The sequence below is a fragment of the Balaenoptera borealis genome (genome assembly GCF_965194805.1).
Source record: "Balaenoptera borealis genome assembly, chromosome: 12".
Taxonomy (NCBI): domain Eukaryota; kingdom Metazoa; phylum Chordata; class Mammalia; order Artiodactyla; family Balaenopteridae; genus Balaenoptera; species Balaenoptera borealis.
The window spans coordinates 51,217,729-51,230,912 of record NC_138869.1 but is presented as its reverse complement, the minus strand read 5'-3'; the positions used below and the strand labels follow the sequence as shown (position 1 = coordinate 51,230,912).

The 13,184-nt window shown below is 40.5% G+C and overlaps 1 long non-coding RNA gene across 1 annotated transcript; it reads left to right on the top strand.

The window, feature by feature from the left end:
* Positions 1-4,817: 4,817 nt before the first annotated feature.
* LOC309608563 lies at positions 4,818-9,423 on the top strand. The gene is made up of 2 exons (XR_014232971.1): positions 4,818-8,741; positions 9,077-9,423. It is a non-coding gene; the product is annotated as an uncharacterized lncRNA (long non-coding RNA).
* The last annotated feature ends 3,761 nt before the right edge of the window (positions 9,424-13,184 follow it).

Here is a 13,184-nt window from a genome sequence, read left to right as displayed (position 1 = left end):
CTTTTTTAGAATGTCATATAGTTGGAATTATATAGTATGTAGCCTTTTCAAATTGGTCTTTAGTAATATGCATTTAAGTTTCCTCCACGCCTTTTCATGGCTTGATAGTGTATTTCTTTTTAGCCCTGAATAATAGTCCATTGTCTGGATGTACCACAGTTTATTTATCCATTCACCTACTGAAGGACATCTTGGTTGCTTCCAAGTTTTGGCAATTATGAATAAAGCTGCTAGAAACTTTATCTGTGTGCAGCTTTTGTGTGAACATAAATTCTTAACTACTTTGGGTAACTATCAAAAGGTATGATTGCTGGGTAATCCATTCTCTATGTGAGTGGCTATGGTTCATACAGAGCCACCCAAGTGATGGGCTGCAGCTCACGGGGAATGGGCTGCAGTTTGCTGACCTCTCAGCTCTCCAAGCAGCCTGGGGTTGCCAGAGCCTCTGGACAGTCGCTTCCAGAGCCATTTGAGGAGGCAACGTTCTAGGAGCTGAAGCAGCTCAGCGGGGGCCAGTGCCAGGTAGCGACAGGGGGGCCTTGCGGGAGGGTGGGGAGCCCTGGCAGATGCAGCTCCAGGTGAGGAGCTCGACATCTCTGCCTCTCTGCCTGCATGGGAGTTGGCTGCTGTCCTCTGTTCTTCATCCTGTCTCCTTTTAGTGGTGAGCAAGCAGGTGCAGGTGTCTGCCCTAACAGAGCACGTGCAATCTGCACATTAGCACGTTTGCTGTGTTATAAAATGCTTCATATGATAAATTTTTTTTTTACAGGCAACCTTTACAAATCTCTCTGTACTCTGGAACAACAGAAGGACCTTAGACTGTTTTTAATCTGACAACCTGTGCCTTCTGAAATGTCATTTTTATGTAGTGATTCTTCCTCTTTGTTTCTCTTCTACATCACAAATTAATACCTCTATTGCTGTTGTTCTATGCAGTCAATATTTGTTTAGACTTGCCCGTATGTTTGTGCAGGACTTCTACTAACACATATGGCATTATTGTGCAAATTAGGAAGAGGTGCTTCTTTCTCGAAACACTTTATTGCCATCTGTGGAAATAAATAATCAAATAATTCAATAATATACATACACTATACAATAATAAGAGTGCATAATAAACATACAAGCTACACTGTCTACCATACAACTGGCATCCCAAGATGTGGCGCCTCTGTGCAGTACACAACATCTAAAACAGCCCTTGGCAGTCTAGGTTTGCCGGATCTTTAGGCCCCATTCTGCATTGTAGCTCAGTTCTTCTTTCTGGGTTCAATTTCTGTACAAAAGGACATTCTTTATAAGCTCCTTAAGTTCAGGTTTCTCGAAATAAATTCCTCCATTTTTTGTTAGTTTATAAATGTTTTTATTTTACCCTTGTGTTTGATGATAGGTTTAAGTATTTTAAAACTCCATGTTAATAGTTATTTTGTTCTCAGCAGCTTGATGATAATATTTCACTGTCATTTGCTTTTATTACTATTAGTGAGAAATCTATGGTTGATCTAATAGTTATTCTTTGTAGGTAACCTGTCCTTTCTCTTTGCTTGCTTTTACATTTTTTTTGTTTTGTCTTTGGAGTTCTGCCAATCCTTTTAAAGTATACTACCTAGATTTCATAGTGCTCTCTGAATCTTAGGATCTATTTCTTTTATCAACTTGGGAAAATTCTCTGCTATTATCTCTTTGAATATTTGCTCTGCTATGGCCACTCTTTTGTCTCTCTAAAATTAAAATTAGACATATATTAGATTTTTTCAGGCTGTTTTTTGTGTCTCTTATATTTTCTGTCAGCATTGTGTTCTTCTTTTATCTGTCTTCCAACTTACCCGTTCTCTCTTCAGCTGTGTTTAATCTCCTATTTAACCTATCCACTGAGATTTCCATGACTACATCTTTAATTTCTATAAATTATATTTGGTTATTTTCTCAAATATGGAAAATATTTGAGAAAATATTTTCTTTTTGAAAGAGTATCATTCCTATCTCATGTCTCCTAGTCATCTTCTCTTTTAGAAATATCTTAAGCATACTTGATTTATTTCCCATATCCTATTGTTGTGTCATCTAAACATAATTGGGGGCTTTAATTCTATTATTTGTTTTTTCTACTGACTCACTCTTGATATCTTGGTTCCTTGTGAACTTTGTGATTTTAAATTTAGAGCTCATTTTCAATGGCCTTTATCTGTGAAAAATTCATGAGGCCTGACTAAACACATGTTCCTCTAGAGTGAATATGTGTTCCTTCCAGGCATCCCAGAGACGTTACCAAAATGAGATTGATATTACAATTTTTCTAAAGGAAACTTTCAAGCATACACAAAAGTGGAGAGAAAGGTAACGTAAATCTCCCCTGCACCCTTTAACCCAGTACAGTATTCATCCTAAGACATTGTTATCATGAGATTTTAAATGAAGGCAATGTTGGGCCCTTCTCTCTTTGCTAATAATAATTCCATCCTTGACAGAATTAATGCCAACTTGAAAAGTAGGTTGTTATTTTTATTTTTAAATGAGTGGGCTCTTGTTTGTTTTTGTGTGTGGTTTAAAGATTTTTGTTTCTCTCTCCTGCATCATGGATCTATATTCTGTAAAGCTTCCACCTTGAGAGAGGGGTGAGGTGGGAGGGTCTTAGAACGTATAGACTGAAGGTGGCTCAGACTCTAGGTGAGGGAGTTCTTTCCAGACAGTTCTGCACAACTCCAGACCATAATAAAATTAACCTTTGTTTACCACGAGCCACCCACCACCAACCAGGACGTGAGCTCAGTGAGGGCAGGAATCTTTGTGTTTCTCTTCACTCATGGATCCCAAGACAAAGAACAGAGCCCAGGACAAGATAGGCTCTCAATACAATTGTGTTGAATAAATGAAAATAAAAATTAGAAAAATAAAGGCATTCATTAGTTCTCCCTTACAGATTCCAAAGTGTTAGCCCATTTGTATCATGCTTAATTTTTTAATGAAAATAGCTCCTTTTTCTAATAATAACAATGACATAAGCTCAGAGAAAATTTTTCAAACAATGAAGACAATTCTAAAGAAAAAAATTAAAGATCACCTCAGATCTTATCAAAGGAGATAACCATTATTAACTGGCAAGAAACCCTTTCAAATAGTTCTCTGTGAGCCCTCATCATATATGCCACCCTGTCATCTCTGTCAATAAAAGTGGCTGTACTTCATCATTTTTAATGGTTGCATGCACACACACACACACACACACACACACACACACACACAGAGTCCATTCTTATTATTTGCAGGAGTTATATTCTGTAAAGTCACTGTAAACAATGAATTAACAAATATTGACCCATCGTTTATAGGGAGTATTTACAAGGTTAGGCTCCTGTGAGCCTCTGGTCACTTTTGATCAACCAATCAATACATAACCTTGTTTTATGTGTGTTTCCATTTAAAGACACCTTATTTAGTATATATTGTTGATTCATTAACATTGAACTCACGGCCAACAGCCCTGTAACTTGTGCCTGAATGAAGCTTATCTAACTGATGAATTTTCTCCATAAAGCACATCACAGCCATCTCGCACTTAAGAATACTAAATAGCACTTCATCACTACGTTTGGGGGTCATTCAAAACAGAAATCACCAACAAGGAGCCAAAAATGCAAAACATGTTGCACTAAATACACTGTGCAAAGCACCCTGTTTCCAGTATGAGACCTGAAACCATCAGGCAGAGAGTGTCCTGCTCAACCTCAGCTGGGAACGTGCACAGTGGGCGACTCAAATTTTCGATGGCTCTGCACGAGTCCACAAATGACCAGAAAAGTGCCACGAGTATTGGTTTGGGGGTTACAAATAATTTTAGCAAGTAGGCAAATTCGTAAAAAAAAAAAAAATTGCAAGAAAAGAATCTGCAAATAATGAGGATCACATGTGCGCCTGTGTGTGATTGACTTAGCCAGTTCCCTGCTGATGACCATTGAGATTGTTCCCAACTTTTTCTTCCCCCTTCGAGCAGTATCACCAAGACCTCCTTCCCCTCATCCGCCCCCCTCCCTCCACTCCCACCTATTCTAGTCCTCCTGCCTTCCTCTTTCCCCTGCTGTTCTCTTCCTTCTCTTTTTCCTCTTCCTCCTTTCCTTGTCCTTATCATCTGCTGTTGAAGAAGAAGATTCAAAATAATGGGGGAAAGAGAAGAAGAAGCTTGAGGTGGAAAAAGTAGTGGGAGGGTGAAAGGAGGGAAGGAGGGTTGGGGGGTTCTGCAAATATGAAGTCAGGTCAGCTCCCTTCCTCCCTCCAAGAGCATTCCATTTGCAAAGACCACTAAACTAGCCACTTTAAAGACTTCATTTTAAAAACTATTAAAATCTTATGTTATAAAAGAAGAAATTTCCCCATCAACAGATGAATGGATAAAGAAGATATGGTACATAGACACAATGGAATATTACTCAGCCATAAAAAAGAATGAAATAATGCCATTTGAAGCACCATGAATGGACCTAGAGATGATCATACTAAGTGAAGTAAGTCAGACAGAGAAAGACAAATATCATACGATATCACGTATGTGGAATCTAAAAAAAAAGATACAAATGAACTTATTTACAAAGCAGAAATAGATTCACAGACATAGAAAACAAACATGGTTACCAAAGGGGAAGGGGGGGAGGAAGGGATAAATTAGGAGTTTGGGATAAACATATACACACTACTACATATAAAAAACAAGGACCTACTGTATAGCACAGGGACTATATTCAATATCTTATAATAACCTATAATGAAAAGAATCTGAAAAAGTATATATATATATATATATATAGAGAGAGAGAGAGAGAGAGAGAGAACTGAATCACTTTGCTGTACACCTGAAACTAACACAATATTGTAAATTAACTATACGTCAATTTTTAAAAGTGGCTAAAAAAAAAAAAGAAGAAATTCCAAAGGAAATCATAGTTCACATCTGTGGTAGATAAAAGCTGCCTATAAATCATTCCACATCCCCCCCAGCAGGAGATGGGGTCCCTTCCCCTTGAAATTGACTTGGCCCTTTGACTGCTTAACAATAAAATACAGTGGAAGGGACACTGCTCAAGTTTCCAGGCTCAAGTCTTAGGCAACGGCAGCTCTCAGTGTCTCAAATAATCTCTTGGGATCCAGACATCATGCAGTTGGGAGCCCAAGCGACCAGTGGAGAGACCCCCGTGGAGGGAAGCAGAGGCCCTAGCTGACGGCCCTGGCTGACGGCCCTGGCTGGCTCTAGGTCAACAGACAGCACCAACTTGCTGGCCAGGTGAGTGAGTCATCTTGGAAGTGGATCTTTCCTCCACAGTCAAGCTTCCCCAGGTGCTGCCACACAGAGCAGAGAAGAGCTATCGCCTCCAAGGTCTTCCTAAATTAAAGATTCAGATGCAAAATAGATGACTCTTGATAATTTAAGACACTAAGCTTGAGTGTTTTATTACCCAGCACTGTACAACTAGAATATTATTAATAAAAATCTGCCCTATGTAGCAATGAAGCCATATTTGTAATATTTTTACCAAATCTCTGCTTCTTGTGTGTTACCCTGCTTCTAAGAAGGTGAATTAAAGCAGTGTTTAGTTTAGGGTTTTGGGGTTTTTTTGTTTTGTTTTGTTTTTGGTGCCTGGATGAATTCTATCAATCCATTCTTAGAATTATGTGTTTAAATGCATACAACAAAATGCACTAATTAATAGAAATGCAGTTACCAAAATATTAAAATGTTTAATAAAGGAATATATGTGTGAGATAATAGAATCTAGTGGAGAATCTAATGACTGCTGTAAATCTGAAGTATGATGAGCTCAAATAATTTTTCTGGATATCTGCAACACTTTAATGTGACACGGAAATATCTGTTATTTTTTTCTTGTACATTTTTTAAGTTAAAAAATGAGAAAGTACAAATATAATATGATTATATTTCATTTTAACTTTCTCTTGATCCATCTCCCCTATTACTCTGCTTTCCTTTATAGAAAAGATTTTATTTTTTTCCTTCCAGTTTCATTGAGGTATAATTGACATACAGCACAGTATAAGTTTAAGGTGGACAGCATACCGATTTGACTTGCATACATCATGAAATGATTATCACAATAAGCTTAGTGAACATCCATAATCACAGATACAAAATTAAAGAAATAGAAAAATAAAATTTTCCTTGTAATGAGGACTCAGGATATACTCTCTTCATTTTCATATAAACATACAGCAGTGTTAATTATATTTATCATGTTGTACACTACATCCCTAGTACTTATTTTATAACTGGAAGTTTGTACCTTTTGACTGTCTTCATCTAACTCCCCGCCCCCTACAACCTGCCTCTGGTAATCACAAATCTGATCTCTTTTTCTGAGTTTACTTGTTTGTTTGTTTGTTTTTGAAGTATAATCTACAATACTGTGTTAGTTCCTGTTACACACCATAGTGACTCAATATTTCTGTACATTTCAAAATGATCAGCATGATAAATTTAGTTATGATATGTTACCATACAAAGATTTTACATAGTTATTGACTATATTCCCCACACTGTACATTTCATACCCGTGACTCATTTATTTTAATTTTTATAAGTGGATTTTCCTTATACGACTATGGTTTGCTACCCACATGAGTAATTAAAGGAAATGCTCATTTTCAGTTAGAGATTAGTGAAAATGTAGAAGTAATTTTTTGCCCATACATATCCACAGATTCCTAAATTTTATTCTCATACCTCAGATTAAGAACTCTGACCCACCTGGCTGTACAGCGATAGAATAACTTTGCATTCCTCAGTAAAGACACCGAGATTGAAAATAATCTTTCTCCGAAAGCACAATGAAATGATAGAAGCGGTCAGGACAACAAACCTCCATCTACCCACTCAGCCAGAATTTCATAAGCAACAGGGAAACATGTGACTCCTTTGAAAGTCCTAGGACAATTGTACTTTCCAGTCTCCAAGGGCTTTGTTGTGTGGAGACAGGTAGCACCAGCCTGAACCCAGACGTGCTCACACACACCAGCAGGTTCTGCTTAAACCCAAGGACAATTGATTCGTTGCCATCATCAGATGCAAAGTTATCTGTCATCCATTTAACACAGTAAATTATTCTTTTTCCTGAGTACGTGCCACTCTGAGGCTACTAAGAGAGTAGTCTCTGGTACTGATTAGCAACTCAGCCTTGCTTAAGCAAACAAGCAACAAAAGCTGGGACTTGGGAGTGGTGGAGCGGGCAGTGGATGACTCACAGGGATGTGCCTGGGTCCCAGGAAACACTGCAACCGGGCTAGCCCGCAGAATGTTACTCCTTCTATCCCTTGACTTGGCGTCTCCCCGCACATCTTTTTCATTCCCATCTTTTGCGGCAGATTGCCTCTCTTTGCTCCTCAGTCCATGTGGCAGCAAACATGGATAATAAAGGCTCTCAAGTTTTATGTGCTCTATCTTTATGCAACTGGAATGAGGCTGACTGACCCTCTGAGTCCCACGTCCAAAAATCACAGAGATATACTCCGATTGGCCAATCAACTGTAGCCAGAGGGGAAGGTCATAGTTTGCAAAGTGGCTGTTCCCGTAGTAACCATGCACCTGGCAGAAGAGGTGGAAGTGCGGGCGGGGGAGGGGCAGGCCATGCAACTTGCCCAGCCTAAATATAATGACGGTGTGGATGGGAAGGGCCACACTCCCATTCACATGTTTTTTGAAGATGGACTCCGAGCCCATGATGGTGGCTGTGGAAATTTACCTGCTACAAAACTGAATGGCTCCTCTGCTTGTGGGTGGCCTGAGAAGAACCCATGACACTGTCCCCTTTATGGGGGACTTTATTGAAGCCCTCAGTCTCAGGGAAAGCTCCTCAGCCTTGCTCTGGAAAATGAAAGCAAGCAGGGGACTCTTTCTTTGAGAATAGAAGCTGGAGTCTGAGGTCTCCATTGGAAATCCATTTTAGGAACCGGGAGAGAAATAATGATTAAAAAAAACTGAAATGTATACTGTGCTCTATGGCAGTGGTTCTCAAACCTTTAGTGTCAGGAGCATTACACTCTTACAATTTCCTAAGACCCTAATAGAGCGTTTTTAATATGGGTTTTATCTACTAGTATTTACCATAATAGAAATTAAAATATTGATTTTACTAGTTTATTTTAAAATATCATAAAATCATTCCATGTTAATATAAAATGACATTTTTCTAAAAAGATCACGTTTCTGAAAACAAAGAAAAATGTAGGCAGGAGAACAGCATTGTTTTACGTTTCTCAAAGCTCTTTACTGCGTGGCTTAGCAGACAGCTGGATTCTCCTGTCTGCTTCTGCATTCAGCCTGTTACAAAAATGTTGTTTTGTCTGAGGTAGATATGGAGTTGGAAAAGGGAGGAGTACTAAAATAGCCTTTTCAGAAAACTGTGACTATTCTTTGATACTACACTAAAACTCGACAAATGGTTGTAAATCATACACTTGTTCATTAAAATTTTCCATTTTCAATGGATCTTTCACCCAGGCATGATTCTGTAGCACCATGTATTGGTCACCTGAGAAATACTGGTCCAATGAACTCATTGCAGATCTTTCAACCCTTGAAACATTTCATTATGTATGTTAAAATGGCATCACCAAAGTGTTTAAGCATTGGAACACTGCCAAGCTCAGAAAGGCAAATACAAATTTTCCAAAACTCTAGTTTTGCATGAAAGTTCAGATCTTATCATTGATAACAGATACCTTGATTTATTTTCCTCAAAGTGACAGGCTCGCTTCATTATTTTTTTTTTAACTTTTTTTTTTTTTTTATAGTAAGGAATTATTTTTATTTATTTATTTATGGCTGTGTTGGGTCTTCGTTTCTGTGCGAGGGCTTTCTCTAGTTGCGGCAAGCGGGGGCCACTCTTCATCGCAGTGCGCGGGCCTCTCACTATGGCGGCCTCTCCTATTGCGGAGCACAGGCTCCAGACGCGCAGGCTCAGTAATTGTGGCTCACGGGCCTAGTTGCTCCGCGGCATGTGGGATCTTCCCAGACCAGGGCTCGAACCCGTGTCCCCTGCATTGGCAGGCAGATTCTCAACCCCTGCGCCACCAGGGAAGCCCCTCGCTTCATTATTTTTGAGAAAATGTCTGCCAAATACCTAAGTCTGTAAGTTGTCCATTTAAGTAAAACTGGTGTTGCATGAAAAAAGTGGCTAGTTCATATCAAAACTCAAATAATCATACAGTTTTCCTTGAGATGAACATTGCTCTTCAGAATGCCATGTAAGCGCTTTATGTGTAGTTCCCATCTCATCACATAGAATATTAAAAAGATGTATATTTGAGAATTGCTATTCAATAAAATTAATACTTTGTGCTGATTCATCAAAGATATTCTTAATTGCAAATTTTTTTCTCTTCAGGTAGGTGACGAATACACTGACCACTAGTACAGTCTGGTACACGGACTTAATTCACGCCTAGGTGCCAGCATTTATACCCACCATTGCTTCTGCACCATTAGTGCAAATGTCAACCCAGTGAAAAAGGCAAATGAAGTCCTAGTGTTATTTTTTCAATTGTTTTGACCTCTGAGACCCTTTGAAAGAGTTTCAGAGCCCCTCTGGGGGCCACAGACCATAAATTGAGATCCACTGATTTACGGTTTATGAAGTATTGAATATTTTCTTATAAATACCTTTTTCGGTTCTCACAGAAGCCCTTTGAGATGAGCACTCCTGGGACACCCCCTTTGCAAGGACAAGGTAAATGAGGTTCTAGGAGATGAATTGCCTTGTCCCTGGCCTCAGAGAGCAAGAAACTTAGAGGGACAAAAAGGAAATTCTTATCATCACTCCCATGGATCCTGGTAGAGCATCACGATGGGAAAGGCTTCATCTCCATTCCAGGTCCACCTGTTGATTCCTATGGGCTGCCACTAGCCAGCCTTGGGAGGGAAGGATGTTGCTCAAACAGATGGGTGTATGTGGGGCAGCCCAGTATTGGGGGACAAGTCAAGGCAGCCTTGCGGAGTGGCCCCAGGATCAGGCCATCAGTGGAGCAGACACTCCTCCCCACCTTCTGGGCCCCTGATCTCTGATGAAGACTCATGAAAGATTCTTGGAGGCCGGCATGGCTGTCTTCTCTCTCCATCCGTCTCAAAGACGAGGGATCTGCAGTGCAGACAACAGTGAGGAGGAATACACTAGTAACCATTCATCTTCAGTGTTAGTTATTATTATTTTAGTTTTCAATGTTGCCCAAGACTTGTCTATCCTGCCAGTGTAAAAACATAGCTCAAGTGGGGAGAGATAAATTAGGAGTCTGGGATTAGCAGCTACAAACTACTGCATATAAAATAGATAAACAACAAGGCCCTATTGTATAGCACAGGGAACAATATCTTGTTATAAACTATAATGGAAAAGAATCTGAAAAAGTGTATATATATGGAACTGAATCAATGTGCTGTACCCCTGAAACTAACACGACGTAAATCAACTATAATCCAATTAAAAAAAGAAACATTTTTTTAAAAAGAGGGTCTTATTAAACTGATAAAGGATAAATGTTAACAGTGATGATATTAAATAAAAGTAACAAAAGTTTACTGATAAAGCAACAAACTACTATATATAAAATAGATACACAGTAAGTTCCTACTGTATAGCATAGGGAACTATATTCAATAACATGTGATAAACTATAATGGAAAGACTGAAAAGGAGTATATATATATTTTATATATATATATATATATATATATATATATATATATACACATATATAGATGTACGTATAACTGAATCACTTTGCTGTACACCAGAAACTAACACAACATTGTAAATTCACTATACTTCAATTTAAAAAAAGTAAAGGTGAAACAAGAAAAAAACAAAACAAACCATAGCCCAAGCCAGAAGATATGCAGCCTTCCCTATGGCTTTCCTATAGCTACATTCAGGGGTGGGAGATGCTTGGAAGATCCCTAACTCTGTGAGTTTGGGGATCCTGCTCTGCTGGCACATTCCTGGATGGCCTGGGAAGCCAAAGGAAGGAAAGAAAAGTAGGCCACCAAGCATCCCTGGGGCTATGGATCAGCAATGAGGAGACATGTCAGGCTGGAGAACTCTGTGGAAGAGAAACATAGAATGGGGAGCACTGTGTTTAGGAAGAAGGAAAGAAATGACAGAGACTGTGGGTAAATGACACTTGCACATTTCCTTGGGGCTGAACACCTCCAGTTTTCTCCGTCTTGTGTGATCCAGTGGGTCTCCAGGAGGAGGAACTGGTTGCCGAGACAGGCAGCAAATGAAATGGCAGCAACATAGGACATGACTGAAAAATGTCAGAGACTCTCTACAGCCTGGCCAAGACAAGGTCTCTTTTCCAACTTGACTTCAGACCTGTGTTCCAACCCAGGGAGCCAGAGAGACGTGGGGAGACACAGAGACGAGAGACACAGAGAGGCCACAGCAGAGGCCAGAGGAAGTTGGATCCAGACTTCCATCCTTGTCACTTGCCTTAAGTATGTTTCAGCTGGTAGAGAAGAGAAGGCCGAGTGCTGAGGGCAGAACCCACATAGACATGGCATTATTCATCCATCCCGTCAACAAACACAGTTCTGACCACGTGCTGGTGGATTTACTCTCTAACAAAGGAGAAAAACAAGCAAAGCAATGCCTGACAGAGTGCTGGCAGCTCTGACAGATGTACATTGGGGTCAGTGAGGAAGATCAGAGCAGGGACCAATCCCAGCCCTGAGAGGTCAGGGAAGGCTTTAGGGAATGACAGGAACCAAACACGCAAAGTCACGGAGAGAAAGAGTATGTCTGGGTTCAGGGGACCTGCAGTGGCTCCATGTGGCCAAGTTCCAGGTGGAAATGCACAGAAGCCCCAATGTGACCTTGACGTGTTCAAGCAGCACTAACCTGGTGTTCCTGACCTGCATCTTTCCATTGCAAGGACCTGAGACCCATCCAGGACATTCTGCAGTCTTGAGGGAGGGAAGCAAAGTCACAACGCTAGGTACAAGGCACAGTGACAAGGCAAGCACTGGTCCCGGGGTCGGGGGTGGGAGCAACACAAGGGCTCAACGATTGTTTCCACCTCCTCAGTTTCTAGAAGCAGAAGGCAGAGGTTGACTCATAAGGGGAAGGCAGGACACAGGGCTCTAGATGGTGCATGAGGTCAGAGAGTGACACACAGAGAGGGTGACTTAACGGTGGGTCCCCAGAGCCTCCTCAAATATCCCCTGACCAGGGACCCTGTGAGTCATCGCCCAAGAATGGAGGTGGCGAAGAGCCAGCAGCTTTGTGCTTGTGTGTGGGCATGTACGTAGGATGGATCCCAAGAAGTGGAACTCCTGGTACAGAGCTATGCCCCACAGCGCCCCTAGAGGCTGTTCACTTTACACTCCTCCCAGGAACCAGACAATCCATTTCCCTCCATCCTCACCAACACTGGACATTTTACTTCTTCACCAACTGAGAAAAGCTCTTTGACAATCATTTAAGAAGTGTTCACAGGCCTAACTCACAGCACCCACTAGTCAAAGGACAGACCCTCTGATAATAGGAGAGGAACCAGAAATTGTCTCTTGCATGCTCCATACTGGGGATTTTTAACAGGTGTGAGTAGGAGACGTCAGAACTATTCAGTCTTGACTTTGTACATGCACCAACTTTGTCTTCTAGCACTTTGTCTTCTAGTTGTTGCTGATGGGAAGTCTAATTGTAAAATACAGCCTAGATGCAGGCCTAATTTTTGTCATTTGGGGGATTGTGTTGTCTCCAATAGCTTGTTGTTTTGTTTTGTTTTGTTTTATATTCTGCAGTTTTACTCTGATTGTTTAGCTAGGATCTTTTTGGTATATTTTCTTTTGCTTTTGTTTTTTTCAGTTTTGGGTGTTGGTTTCATCCTGCCTTTAACTCAGTGTGATTTTTCTATTTGGAGAATTCATGCTTTTCTCCAGGTCTTGAAAATTCCCTTCCATTATCACTTTGAGACTTGTCTTGGAAGAGTCCTCCCCAACAGTGGGACCATAGTGGTCTTTCTTCAAACATAAGCCCATGTTCCCAGCAGTTGAAGTAAGAAGACCTGTGTGGGAGGGGCTTAGAAATTTCAGCATCTCCACAAGGCAAACAAGTCCTGGTGGGAGGCAGGCTGGCAGTGAGCCCTTTTGGCTGAGGCGCAGGCAGGCGTGTCCAAGAACACGGGCC